This window comes from Gavia stellata, chromosome 2 (assembly GCF_030936135.1).
Source record: "Gavia stellata isolate bGavSte3 chromosome 2, bGavSte3.hap2, whole genome shotgun sequence".
NCBI lineage: Eukaryota > Metazoa > Chordata > Aves > Gaviiformes > Gaviidae > Gavia > Gavia stellata.
In genome coordinates this window covers 54,517,749-54,526,066 of record NC_082595.1, presented here as the reverse complement: position 1 = coordinate 54,526,066, position 8,318 = coordinate 54,517,749, and positions in this window count along the sequence as shown.

Genomic DNA, 8,318 nt, shown 5'->3' with positions numbered 1-8,318 from the left:
CTACTTGCTGACGTGAATTGATTTAGTGGATTGTGATGACAGAATTCCATCCACATAAACTTTTATTTCAATTCAAGCCAGACAGATTTACATCCAAGTGACTTGAATCAATTTTAAATGTTTTATATATGCACAGTTTAATAATTATCCTGAAGGAATGCTGGGTTTAGTAATTGCTAACTGTTAAGACACACTGTTTTGCAACCAGTTTCCTCCTGTGTGCTAAAGTTAGCACTTCATTTTGTTAATTTGGAGGTTATACTGAACCTTCACAAACTTACATGTGCAATTAAACAATTATACTGATTTATTCAGGCTCCTCATGTTTACATTTTTATTGTGTCAGGACTTTTTTAACTAAAGAATTATTACTTTGTATTTGTGATATCAATCAAGCTCTACGTATAAGAACATTCGAATTCATTTTAAATGCACATAATACATTTGTGTGGAATTTCATCAGTTAGGCAAAACTACCACAAATGAACAGGATACTTAAGGAAAAAAAAAACTGATTTATGAAAAAGAAGTGTTATCTGTAGATAGTGAATGGAGGTGACTATCTCTGACTACTGTTTCCTGAAATAGTGTAGAATTATTAGATTCAGTCTGACTTTGTTTCTTTTCTCTGTATTTTAGGCTTTGAATTCCAGTCACAACTCTCCTTATCATCTCTCCCAATTTCACATTTAATTTAAATCAGCTTATTTTTTAAAAAGAAAAATATATTCAATTTAAAATTATGTTTTAAATAAAACACTGGTGTTTTGGGGAGAATTCTTATCATGATGTGTTTATCTACCTGTTATAAATGGCTGGTTTTATTATTTACGTGCCAACAGTGTGCTCTATGCTGCACAAGCCAAGAAGCCTAGACAGTCCCTTCAAAACAAATATGCTTTTTAAACAGAATGGGACAGAACCGATACTCATGTACCTCCTTGCACTGTGGCTACAGCTGATGTCCTAAAAAGCAGCTTCCTGGCATTTTGTGCTGGAGATGCCAGTGCTTAATTCCATACTATGGGACAGCAACACAATAAGATGGTGGAAATCAATTGTCGAGAGAAAATTCTGCTCTTGGGAAGTGATCGAGGAAGGTGACTAAACACAGCACTGGTTCTGATGCACATGAAAAAACACAGTTATGGTTGTGGAACAAGACTGCACTGCATGATCACTGCTCTAAAAACAAGAGGAAAGAGGGAGGGGAGAGAGATTTTTCTTTATGTTTTTCACAATAAACTTGTTTGCTCAAGAAAAGAAGAAGTGAAGCAAAGAAAAAGCATGCATGTCTGATGCTGATGCCTAATGCACTGGAGAAATTGCTCAAAAGCAGTTCAGCCCTCAATTGAAGCTTGCTTTCCTTGTATTCTGTGAAGTCTGATTCTTTCTATTTTATATATATACACACACAAACACACATACTATATATGCATAGAAACACACACACCTATATGCACACAGACCCCTTTATATATATGTGTGCATGTGTGTGTATATACATATATGCCCACTTATGTGTATTCTGTTACACAGGACTATTGGTAGGCATTGCTTTTCACTAGAAGGCGCTTACAATAGATCCTGGCTAATAGGATCCTACCTTTCACCAAATGTTAGAGTGCATTTGAGTCAATAACTCAGAGATGGAAGGGTGTAGGAGGGGTTAATGTATTTGCCTTACTACTGGGTCCCATCTTTTCTCTCTGTTGTATTTACGTATGCATTGTGCTGGCCATGATCTCCTAGGCTAAAGCCCTAGGTATTTGTCTAGATAATTTCTCATATTGAAGGTACCTACTTTACCATTCACTTGAAGTATAGATGAAACATAAGCAAGAGACAAAAAACAGCACCTAGAGTATAACCACTGTGACACTTAGCAACTTCATGAAGTTCAAATCTGCTGTGTTACTGTCTCCTCATGTTCGTGGGATTCAGACATTATCAGCAACATTTCATTTAAATAAACTACCATCTAAGCCTTGTCTAGCAGCCAACAACATCTTGTCTGTTTTAGACTGAAGGCTGGAGTTGCAAAACATGGGTTTGGGACAGAACTCTTCAGGTGTACAGGGCTGTGACACTCGCACATGCACTCTGCTTTGTGAGTGAGCCTTGGGCAACTTTCCCAGGCACCTTCACTCCAACCCTTCTGTCCTGCATACTGTGTCACTTCTTGCTTTTACAAAGACAGCTACATTTCTGATGGATTATTATAGGTCAGGTCATCTTCCAGTTGACGCCTGGATATGTAGTTAAGACTATAATTAAATATCACTCCTGCCTAGAATGGTTTAGAAAACCTGTGCTGACTTCTCTGACAATGATGTTCCAGAGAGAACCAAGAGATCACCTGAGCAAACACCTTGCTTGTCTGTCCTCTTCATCCCATGTGCAGCTGAACTGTTAATGGTTGGTGGATTACACTTGCTTGCAAAAGGGCACCAGAACAGCAGGGCAGTAATCAGGTAGGTATATGGTGGATTATATGTATCTTTCTTTTTCTGTCTTTCTTCTAGGTCAAAGTAAACATGGGGACTACTCAACACAGGCTGGAGGACCTGTCAAAGAAACTTTCAGGATGGCCCCCTGGTTCTTCAAAGAGCAAAAAAACCCCAGTTTTTGTGCTAAAAAAAAAAAAACCAAACCAACAAAAAGCTGATTGAACCGTGAGACAAAAAAACAACAGACACCTTCAGCCCCTCTTTCTAACAGGTACTAAGGGAGATGCCCCGGACCCCCACCTTGGACCTCCTGCCTCCCAGCACCAGAGGTCCAGAGCAGAGGTGTCGGTGCCATCTTCTGGCTCTTCCCTGCCCTGGCCATCGCCAGCACGGCCCATCTGGATTAAGACATGAACCCAGCCGATTCGGTGCTTTCGGAGCCCCCTCCGCACTCCTGGCCGCGTCGAGTCTCCTTAGTCAACACATGTCTAAAAATACCAGGATGACCTTGCAGCAGAAGTCAATAGCGCGTTGTTTGCCTTGAAGGCTGTACAGTTCATACTTGCCTTAACCCAACTGCGTTGCACATCAGAGAAACTCAGTGCAAGCTTTCTGAAGTAACGTCCTTTAGGCTCAACATGCTGCTGTTAATTCTGAACGATTTCTAAATCAGTGGTTTTCTTCTGTTTGGTTTTGTTTTGTTTTCATGTCAGGGAATAAGGCTCTGTTGCTCCACAGCTCCAGAGCGACTGAGTAGAAAACTGCCAGCTGTCTGAGAAGTGCTTTACTTTTGAGGCTCCACAGTGGTCAAGAAACAAACAGTTTATAATGGTTAAAAAAAAAAAAAAAGAAATGAGATCTTTTGGGGGTTGGGGTGGGGAAAGGGATAACATAAACTAATAATTGAACCTACTAGAAATAAGCAGCAGAAACAGTGCTTCTTAATCCCGCTGTTTGTATTTATCACACTGTAGGTGCTTTTATAGCTATCCCTAAATGTCTTTTACTAACTACAGAGACATCTGCAGATTTCTATCAACAAAGGCCAACTGAATATGTACTAGCTACGTTTACTCTTTTATATCTAATTTCAACTGAAAATTCTCTGTAAGTGAGCTTTTTTTTCTAATTGCACCATAAGGGATCCATATATTTTATTTTTTGGTTTCAGTTAGGGAGGGCGGGGAGGGACTAGTTGAGTTGAAGAAATAATGGAGACCTTTTTGTGGTATATTTGGGGGATCCGTTGTGTGTTAGAATGTGTATTTTATCTTCCTGTATTATTGTGGCTGAAAAAAAACCTGTGCTGTTACGTAGTTGGCAACAAGATGCCTTTGGGAATTTTGCTAGTAGGTCAATGTGTATATGAAATACTCTGAACTCCTAGGAACATATGTTTTGTTCTACATCTGATCTCTATTTTCAAGCACTTAGGTGGCTTTCATTAGGAAAAAACCAATATTTTGCTCAGGCTTTTCAAAAACTTGGATTGTCATTGTTTCTTTGCTCAGACCTTGCATAGGCAAACGCACGCACCTACCACACCTGAGGTGACCATGTAGCTTTTGAGGGTAAGAGGGAAGGTCAGCACTTGGAAAGGCTCGAGCTGCCCCCGAGCAACTCCATTTTCCTTGCTGGCCAAACCCTCACACCCGCACAGCTCCCAAGCTCCCACGGCCTGTGCTCTCACACCACTCATCCATCCCTGTACAAACCAGTGCCCTTTGCTGTATCTGCATGGATGTACAGTGTCACAAGCAACAACTCTGGACAATGACAGAGGAACAGGCATTCACCAGTGAAAACAAGATACGGGACATGTTCAGGAACTATACTTGCATTTATTCAGTGAGATTTTTATATATGTATATATGTAAGTGTGTGTGTGTATGTCTATGTATATAAAATACACAGGAATAACTATTGACAGGGGCTGCATAACCCAGGAAGCATCTGATGTGTGGGGCCAAGGGCTCCAGTCCCAGATCCTGCTAGGGATTTCCTGTGTGAATGAGGCACGTCCCCTAGGCCTGATCTCGTAAAGCATTCATTGCTGATTTGGATCTCAAATTTAAATTTTCAGTCTTGGGTACCTGAAATTCTGTGTTCATTCTGGGTAGAGCTGCTTTTCACCCCCTGGAAAATCATGTAGCTTCCAAGTGCCAGGCTGAAATTTCCCATAACTTGAATAATTTCAAAAGTTTCTACTTTTATGTAGTATTAAATATAGCAGATGTATAGTATTAAACACAATGTAGAGGTTTAAATGGAATGAAAATGTCATAACAGGGTATTTTAGCTTTCCCTGTATACCAGTTAATCAAAATCATATTTCTATAAAAATCATTTTTTAACGTGAAAAGAAACCAGTTTAGGCACCTAAGCAGCAATCCAATTTTCAGAAGACAATTTTTCATACTTTTCAGTGATTTCCCACAGAATGGCAGCTACTGGTAGTTAGCAATTTTAGAAGTCAGAAAATTTAATGAAGTGTCTACCCGTAGCTTTTAGGCCTGATTTTAATTTAGAAAATTTTGGCCTTAATTTCTCTGTGTCTTAGTCTTCCCATATGTAAAACAGGAATAATATGTGCCTCACAGGCTTTTTGTGAGGTCTGAATTGTTAATGTTTGTAAAGTGCTTAGGAAATAGGAAGCAAGTCTAACTATTAAGGATTACAATATAAATGCGTGTTCATATATTACATATAGAGTAGATATACACACACTCACATACACACAGTATACATATATATACACATACATACCTATATGAAGTTGGTATTCATAACCCTGCTTAAGTTGCAGTTAGAGCACCACCATTAAAAAGAAATTAGGACTGTTGACTACTAAACTAAATGATTAGTGGACAGATCTCTTCTGGAAGCAGTTTAGAGCACAGTAATGTGAGATTATCTGGATGACATTTTTGATTTGTACAGCTGTATCCTCCTCAAAATCCAGTAAAGAATGTTATTTTTCTAGGCTGGGCTTTTGTTATAAACTTAAATATTCAGAAGGCAAGAGATACAATCCAAATGTGTCTTTTTTTTTTTTCTCTTCTTTTTGGCATTTGTTAATTCTGAATGTATTTTTAACAAAAGTGATTTTTTTGACTTACTAGTGTAATTTGCATTTTAAAAAAATAAATGGAAAAAAATATAGGTTTCCAAGCTATTCATGGCCCCCTGCTACTATTCACAACTTACAGAAGACTTAGAATTACTGTTCCCAACTGAGCAACAATGCAGGATAAAGAATCCTGTTACATTTACATGATGACAATCCTGATCTGTGCAGTGCATGGATGTGACAGCACTGAATAGATGTTGCCAGGTCATGACACCATTTTAACTCTGACATAGGTAACAGGTATTTTGATTATCACTGATACTAAAAGGTATCTTTTACCAGGCTGACTGCAATAGAGTCTTCAATTAGAAAACAGGGGGGTTGCCCATTCATCAGGAATTTTAAGCCTATGATAGATTTACAGTTGCCAACACTGTTAAGTATTGCAAAAGTAATCCTTGTTAAGAGGGAGCTATGTAACATGGGTATTTCCACTGCATTAGTTTTCTTTTATATGCTGTTCATTGTCCCTAGACTGAAGTGATGAAATCCTGTCTTGGGCAACGTCTTTATAGAGCTTACATACATTGACAGCTTGCCTGAAGCCATTTAATAAAGGCGGAGCAGAATAGTATACATTTCAAGATACTCGGTCATGCTCTCCTGAGACTATTCCTTAGAAAGAGAGTTCATTAATTATTGTCATTAGGATTTTTTACGCCATGATTATAGTGCAAGTGATACTTTTCAGTCAGGTAAGGAGAAACGGTTTGTGCTCCACTTGCTTAATTTAAGTACTGGTTGCAATACTCAACTGCCATACAGCATTTTGACAAAGGTTAGTGCAGTATGTATTGATCCCTGGATGTCTTCGGATAGGAGTGGCTATTAACTCAGTGTCTGAAGGTTTTGATCACTTGGCCTCTCACCCTCCATTTGAGCACACTGATAGTAGGCAAAGCAAAACTCCATACACCATGAATCCTTCCAGCTTGTAATATTTTTATTTCTAGTCCTCTGTTTTCTTTTTCAGTGCAGTTACTCAGAGGATGAGGATTTTTCTCACAAAGATGGAAAGCCCCATGAATAGTCTATGTGTATGTACTGCTTGCTTTCTTTCTACTGATGAGTCTCTTCAACATAGCTGAGACAAAATTGATAGACAATTTGAGTTTGTTTTCTAGCTAACCTGAATCTGGCTTCTTCCCAGTGCATGTCGATAGGTGACAGACACTAAAGGTGAGATAGGTTTTATTGAAGAACCGATGCATAGAAATACTGCAGACAGCACTGTGTCCACTGCTCCTTGGAGAAAGACGTAGACAGTCATTATGCTAATCAGTCCACTTCAAACTATATGCAATATTAGAAGCAATTACCGTGCATAAAAGAAACTGCCCTTTAGGCTGCAGTTATTCATTCACATACAGAAGGGCTGCAACACAGAATGAGTCAGTAAAAGGTGTTTACTTCCTGTAGTCACTAATACGCTTCATCCCCACTCATGGACTGGAGAAATTGTCTCTGTTTGGTCTCATGTCCTGACAAGTCCCTCTGTTCAGACCTTCACCAAGAGGGGCAATTGCAGCCAGTTGGAGTTGTGACCTTTGCGTAGCTGAGTGGGATAGAAAGAAAGATATTTTACCAAACGTGGAGTTTTAAATAGCATCATACATGCATTTGTTGCGCATCTCTCTCCGTATGTACAAAAGATGGGTCTTTTAAAATGCACTATTCCTTTATCTCTCAGAAACCAATTGAGACAGATGTCTTTAACAAGCATCTTCCAAATTCTGCCAAGATCACTTAAGAGTTTTTTCATCAGGTCCTATCAAAACACCATCTTTTCTGCTCTCTCTTGAGTAGAAGACTTAGCTTTTGGAACTTCCAAATGCCTTGGGATTATTATTTTGGCTAGATAGGAGCACTGTGAAACCCAAGAATTAAAAAAAATTGCTTGTGGTCATCTCTGATTCAAAATTGAATCTCCTGTACAAAAGCTAGACTTCTGCATTCACCAGTGGAAGAGGATCTTCGCTGCCATCTGTTACCTAACCACTTTCCTAGCTTTGCCTTTGTCCTACTGGGAAATAGGTTATATGGAGCTAAACGTGAAGAAGCATGTTCATATTCAGCTTGTGCTCTTCAACAGTCTTCTGTTCTGCCACGCAAAATGCTATTCCATATATATTTAATTTCTTTCTCCCTGTCACCATCTTCTTGTCCCATTCTTACTCTTCCCCTCTGCCTGAACACAACCCCAAATACCCTCCCCAAATTACATACTGCTCTTTGTCACATCCATTGTTTCAAACCGTTCACATAATGATGGTGATGACAGTCATGGAGGACAGTGTTACTGTGGATATATGCAAAACTGGAAAAAGAGGAAGCACAAAGGTTACGTACGTCCTCCAAAGGCCCCAGACACAGGGAGACACTTAACAGAATGCTAAAGGTTGGCAGTGTTACAGAAGCTGTGAGGTACAGAAAGACCCAGTAGAAATCATTTTCAAATCTGCAATTACATTTGCTAAAGCTATAATTCAGTGAATACGAAGAGAGTAATAAATATCCAGAGCTACAAAAGGCACAGGTGAACTAGAAGAAAATTCTTAGAAAATATGTTTGTGAACACGTTGACTAAATCAGATTCACATTTCAGTCTCTTCAAATTTGTCTCTCATTTTTTTTTCTTCTTGGAAACATTTGGATGGTTGATTTCCGTGCATGCAGGTGTTCAGAAAGGAACTCTTTGTTCCTAGGAGAACATGTATGTGCAATTGCTTTAATTTACA